Below are 6904 nucleotides of genomic sequence, written 5' to 3'. Positions count from 1 at the left end.
CTCCCCTCCTCCCCTCTCCTTTTCATTAACCAAAAAAAAAAAAAAAAAAAAAAAATTAGTTTGGCAAGTCAATTGAGAAAAATGGCAAAGAAAATCAAATAAAATCTTCAGAGACTTGAAAATAAAAATAGCCTTTCTAAAGACACTAAACTTGAAAATGTGTCTTCAATATATGTATCCAATATATTGAAAGTAGTTGATATGAGACCTAAATTTTGCTAAGTAAAGCACTGTATCAGCTAAGGCAGGTCCTGATTCATAGACCAGATAGGCAGTTATCTGCTTACAGTCTACCTATCAAAAATTATGCTCTTAGGCCACATAAAACTCTCCTTAAACATCAACTAGTATAAATAATTAAGAAGACGAGACATTATATTCAAAAAGTTACTACTGAACTATAAATGTTAATGAAATATGTTCACTACTGTATTTTCAGGAATGAGTTAATTTATTTGGTAGTTCATGGCACTCCCAAGCAAAGTTTCAAAAGCATATGGTACCTGGATATGGTCAAGAGGTGACTAGGTCCAATGACATAACATACCTATCAGTACTTCTCAAATTCTTCTTTGCAAAAGAATCACCTCAGTCTTCCTAAAACACACATTCATAGGCCTCTCTCAAAAAGTCTGATTCTAGGACCAATAGTTAGTGTAATGGCTATCACTGGACTCCCATGTAGCCAACACGGTTCAAGTTCCAGACCCGGTGGCTTAACCTCACATTGGAAGCTTGTGCATGCATGCCCAAGATCCTGAGAGAAGAACGGTGGAGAAGGGATTGCGGCATGGCCATCCTCCCTAGGGGGGTGATTTCTCGCCTTCTGTCTCTCTGTCTCTCTCTGTCTTTCTGGTGAGCGCATGTGCCCTAGAGCAAAAACCTCTCCCCCCCCAAAAAAAAGTCTGATTCTATACAGGTCTGGTCTGAGAATTTGAATATCTAACAAGCCACCAGAAATGCTTTCTTGCCTGTCTAAGGTACACTTTGAGGATAGGGGTATTGACAGAATCTAGTACCAAAGTAGGAAAAAGCCTACACCATAAGAATATCCAAACCTATAATTTTACCTATAAGTTTCATATACAACTTCCCAAAGCATCTCATTTCTAACACATCTTATATTTACTTGTAGATATGATGGCTATGTATACTTATACACCATGGGAAGCAATGGAATATAGAATTTCTTTTTTATTTCTTCAGAGGAATTTTTGCTACAGGGTGTGTGTGCACTTGCTGGAGAGAGAGAAAGAAAGTGAGAAACCCCCCTCTTGCCCCCCCCCAGGTGAGAATGGCCACATGGCAATCCCTTCTCCTTCACTGTCCTCTTGGTATTTTAGGAATGCACACACGTGCCCAGTATATTTCAAGCCTTCAGGGATGGGACTTGAACTATAGTCGACAAAGTTCCAGTCCAACAACATAGCCATAGCATTATCTGCTGGTCCTGAGATACAGAATTTCCAAGGTAATTAGATCTTAAAATCTTGTGATAGACTTTGCAATGAAACTTATATGGAATAAATAAGCAATCAACACAGTTTACACATTGTGAGAAGGTATTTTTCAACTACTATTTCAAGTAAACTTTAAAGAGGATGAGACATGATGAGTTTGTTTCCCATTGTACGTAACACAGGTCAAAGCTGGTCATTTTGCAGTATTTCTCTACCAATTTTTATTACCAAAGTTACAAGTCCTGGCATTTTAAAAGTTTTCCCTAGGGGACTAGCCCCATAGCCTAGTGGTTAAGGGGCGCTGGATCCCCTATAGCCAACCAGTTTGAATCCTGGCTCTAGTGGCTTAAAGAACAAACCAGTTATATACGCATGGTACCCCAAATCCCAACTGGATGGAGAAATGGAAGAGGAGGGATTGTGACATAATCATGCCCCATTGGGACATGCTTTTCCCTTCTCCTTCTCCCTCTCTTTCTCTCTAACAAGAGCACACCCCCTGTGGCAATTAAAATTAAAAAAAAAATATTCCTCTAGGTAATCCTTCTCTACAGAGCAAATTCTTTGGGGGAATTTCTAAAATTCTCTTCAGCAACCCACATCTAATTTCTTGCTCACAAATCTCCAAGGAATAGTCAGTCTCACGAACAGTGAGAGAATAACTACATCATTATCACAGAATAAAGCATGGTCTTGGATGTTAAAAAATGCCAACTAATTTTTAATTTAATGTGTTTCAGATACAAAAGAAGCAGCAGCTGAGTTAAACCCTTCCTGGATGGGCTCCATAGCACAATGGTTAAGCAAGGTACATTGAGAGCCGGATCTCAAATGGCCAACTGTGATTCTAATCCTGCCCCGGCAGCTTAAATAGCATACCAGGTATGTGTGCTGTAACTGTCTAGAATCCTCATGGGAAGGAAATACAGAGGAAAAAAAAAATACAGAGGAAATACAGTGTGACCATGCCTCATAGGGGGGGTGTTTCTCTCTGGCAGGTACATCACTCTCTGGCAACGTGAAAGAGAAAAGAAAGGAAATTCCTCCCAATCTCCTAACACAAGTTCTATGAATTAAAATACTCTCAATAAATCTTTGTTTAAAGACACTCTTAAAGCTACATGACTTGGCTTTAATATTTCAAATTGTTGAATGGAACAGATTTATAAAATATAAAAGGAGGTAGTTCAATATTTGTAGAAAGTAGTAATGCTTACATGCATCATTACTATGAAGAGCTAGGTAAACTCGTTATTTAGTAATCTGATAAACTCAGGATTTTTTCATATATCAGATTTCAAATAAATCCTGGAATTTAGAAAGAAAATGTGAATCCTTCAAAATTGCTGTACTTCCATTTTAATGCTCATTATAATGCCTAGGCAAATAAAATGAGAAGTTATACACATTTTATCAATAGTGACAATCATTCTTGGGGGACTTCTAGTACCCACCAGGGCAGAAAACTGTTTACTCTTGTCCAAGTAATTTAAAAACTGCTACTGGTCCCTTTAAGCCCAGCCCAAGAGCTACAAGGTACAAATTAAAAAAAAAAAAAAAAAAAAAAAAAAAACCCCAAGAACAAAACTTAAAAAAAAAACCAGCAGCAACAAAAACACTTGTTCTAGGAGTCCCTCTCCTGGGAGTAGAGGAATTTAAAAATTTTGTTTTTCTAAACTAATGTGTGGGTTCCTAATATTTAGAATTATTCTTTGACTAAAGGGTAACATTAAAAATTTGTATAGCAACATTTAAAAAAAGAATAAAAGAACTCCCACGTAAGCATACTTAATGTTTTCTTCAGAGATTCTTACAGTATTTTTAAACTCTTCTGTTAATACCAACACAGGAGAAAGTCAGATCAATACCAATAATGAAATCAATTAGTCATATTGTGTAAGTGTGTGGAACTCACTCAAGAAGTATATGACTTTTTTTTTTTTTTTTTAGGATTTCCCTCTGTAACAGGCAGGCCATTGGTTTATTCCAATTTATTGTAGGAAACGTCCCAGGAACTCTTAATACAATCATAAAACACTGCTAAACACAGTGTGTGACATTAATCTCTAAACAATCTACTATAAAGCATGTTTCCTGAAATGCTATTGAATTAATCAACAACTTTTCATAATCATTTAATTACTATATTATATTTTAGATCACAGAACAGGAAAGCTCCTCAGACCACTTGTCTGAGACTTCTGCCTTCAAACAGGTGATGTATAACTATATCCATTTTCTGACACAGGCCAGTAAGGCGGAATCTCAAAAGGATATAAGGGAGTTCTTTCCATAGAAGTAATCACCACTGGCCTAGTATCAACTCCCCTCTGGGAGGGTAGCAGTATGAGCATTCATAAAGCTATAAATGTATAGAATACTTAAACCATTGCTGAGTTCAAGTTTGTAAATCATCGTAACTTAATCTTCAGTGACGTTATTGTTACACAGACTTATTAGAGTGCTAAAAATGGCAATTATAATCTCACTTTGTTGAGCTTTAAGCTGACTCCATTGTATACCTTTTTAACAATGAACTTGTTTGGTTTTGGTCAAGTTTTCTTGTAAGAGTATTTCAGAAATGTACTATCTTTCTCCAAGTCTTTGTTAAAGATTCTATCTACCTACACATATCTATCTATATAGATAGATGACATTTTTGATAAGCGATCAAACTTTTCTCTCCTTCCAATCAATTGCTTTTAATCAATACAGTAAAAAAAAAGCTTAAATTTTTCTCTTTTAATGTTTGCATGCAAAAAGGTCTTTTGGGAGAGTGTCAAGAAATACTATTTTTGTGACTTACTTAACACACATGTGTATATATCGCTTACATCCAATATCATCTTTTTTCTGAAACAATTTTTCTTTTCATCCAGTCATTCTTCCTACATCCCTAATATTAAGACCATCCTGAAGGGGTAAGTAATCTATACCAAAGTGTCTGGTTAGTGTTGAGCATAACAATCTACACTCTAGACACACATATATTTAATACCTTAGAAAATAAAAACAAAGCAATGCCTCTCGAAATGGCCGTAGTTTCACTCCAGTTGGTAGTTCGGATACATCAATGTTGGCTGCTCACCGTGCTTTGTAATAATCAGGTGTGTAACAAAACTCAGGATTAGCCCATTATGCCTAATAGCCCTGGAGGAAACACGACCCTGTCTGTGTGTGATTCGCAGGGGTGTTAGTCCCCCTGACACGACGCCACAGCAGTTCAAGAACCATCCCTACAAGCTTGCGTTTGCCCAGGTCTCACACTCCTGCCAGACCCGCTCCTTACCTGGAAGCGGAGGCGGCTGCAGCGGCGGACAGCGGAAGGTGCTGAAGCGGGCGCGACCGCGGGGCGAGCTCTGCCCGCGTGGACCCGCCCCGCCCCGCCGGCTCTCTTCGGGCTCCCGGGGGCGGGGCGGTCGGGGCCCGGGGTTCCGAGAGGCGAGAAGGCGGGGTCCGCAAGCCGGAATGCACTGCCTGGGTGGAGGGGGCCGCTCTCTAGGCCCCGCCCAGAACGTGCACGTGATGTGCACGCTAATCGTTGATTGGAGCGCCCGGGAGGGGAAGACGGAAGCAGCTCGAGAACTCTGGAGTCGAGGCTGAGGGTGAAGTGGTTACCTGGCAACGGGGCGTCTGGGCAGGGAACGCAGTTCCCAAGTGTCGCGGCGTGGTTTCAGGCGCAGGGTTTGCTGTGAGGAGAGTGAAGGAAAACTACGAACCTCCAGCGTAATCACCACCTAACACATTTCATACCTGGTCTGTAGTTTTTAGGGAAATGAGTCAAATGTACAATAAATAAATCGCACTGTCTTTCCTTGGGGGGAGGAGGCGAGGATGCTGGAGAACGAAGTCGAGCCTCCTTCAGGGGCTAGGCTGCGCTTGTTTGAACATTACCTCCCTGTGGGTACAGAATGCTGTCTCTCTGGTACTGCTGATTGGGCCCTAGTTGTGGGAACCTTTATGGGTGAGGTGGTTTTGTTAGTATAATCTGCCTTCACCGTGTGCGAAACTGACATGGTTTTCCTGGAATGTGGTTGAATAGAAATGCTTGGTACTGTCACTCATGTGAGTCTTCAAATCTCTGAAATATCTTCGCCATCTAGAGCCTTTATCCAACACATTAGAGGAAATAAGCCTTAATGTAATACAACTTGTTTAATGACATGTATCAAGCTTTAACTATATGCCAGACTATGAACAGTTAATAAATTAATGGTCTACCCCAATGGGGAAAATTACCTGGGCATAATTCCTACCCTCTTGTAAAGATTCTCCTCTTATTCCCAAAGCATTCTCTGCAGAGACTATGCCCTACCACAACACTTATTCTATTTGTAAATTACAATGTGCTTAAAGTTGGAGTGCCACATAAACAATGAACTTGTTAAAAGCTTAGGTCAGTTTACAACTCTGTTTTTACATTCTAATAAAGTTCCTAATGAGTAACAGGTTTTCAGTGAATGTATGGGAGGATGAGTAAAGAAATTAAGCTCATAATCTAGTAGAGCAAGTATAAGGGTGACAACTAAATAAAATTAAATGTGTTAACTTCTCAAATAGGTCATGTAAAAGTGCTATGCAGTATCAGATGAGAGAGGGAGAAATTTTTCTTTCGGGGTATTTAGGGAAGCTTTCAGTAAGACTGTATTTGAAAAGAGACATAGTGAATCATAGGATTTTATCTGGCATGAGGACAGATTTCTGAGTATTTTTCCTGGACTAAAATCCTTTCCAAAGGGCCCAGGAGTCACGCATAAAAACATTAATCTTGCTGTTACTGACTGTTTTGGTCTAGAAATCACAGATGGCACCTTATGTCCTGACCCTGTGGGAGCATCACCAGATTAATAGCAAAGCCTTATTATCTACATTTACATTAAATTCAGACATTCTTTTCTACTGACTTCAAGTCTCTTTTAGACAAAGTCATCCATATTTAACCAATGACTAACTTAAAAATGTCTAAACCCACCTATAACATACAGGCTTCTGTTTTCAGATATCCCATCTGTTTGGACCAGGACAGTGAAGAGATCCCTTACGCTGATTCACGACTTCATGACTCCTTTTCTTAGAACTATATAAAAGAAATGCTACATCTGAGCACCCAGGCCTAGACTCTCAAAGTCCTGCATACAATAAACCATGTTAATTATATTTCTACAGGGCATAGGGACCCTGTTGGGGGTACCTATCTCATTTCCAGGTAGAAAAGGAAAAAGAGCATACCATGAAACAGGAGCAGCATTGTCCGATGCACAAAATGGGGAAAATGCAAGAATGAGTTAATTTAGATCTTTTTGCCTTCTATGGAGGAAATAGGTGTGGGTATTTAAAGTAATCAAGGGAAATAGAAATTGACAAAAGATTAAACTAGAAATTTAATAAAACCAGATTAGGAAAGACTTAGAAGAATTTCCCATGAAGGTTAGATTTTAACTTCT

The 6904-nt window shown here is 39.2% G+C and overlaps 1 protein-coding gene across 1 annotated transcript in view; it reads right to left on the bottom strand.

The window, feature by feature from the left end:
- WDR17 (WD repeat domain 17) overlaps positions 1 to 4827 on the bottom strand; it is a 128562-nt gene extending 123735 nt beyond the window's left edge. Inside the window, exon 1 of the mRNA XM_006168909.3 lies at positions 4750 to 4827. The gene's annotated coding sequence lies outside the window, so the exon portion shown is untranslated. The remainder of the gene's footprint in view (positions 1 to 4749) is intronic.
- Between the last annotated feature and the right edge of the window lie 2077 nt (positions 4828 to 6904).

The sequence above is a fragment of the Tupaia chinensis genome, unplaced genomic scaffold, assembly GCF_000334495.1.
Source record: "Tupaia chinensis unplaced genomic scaffold, TupChi_1.0 Scaffold146395_1, whole genome shotgun sequence".
NCBI classification, from domain to species: Eukaryota; Metazoa; Chordata; class Mammalia; order Scandentia; family Tupaiidae; genus Tupaia; species Tupaia belangeri.
This window is presented reverse-complemented; position numbering and strand designations above follow the sequence as displayed.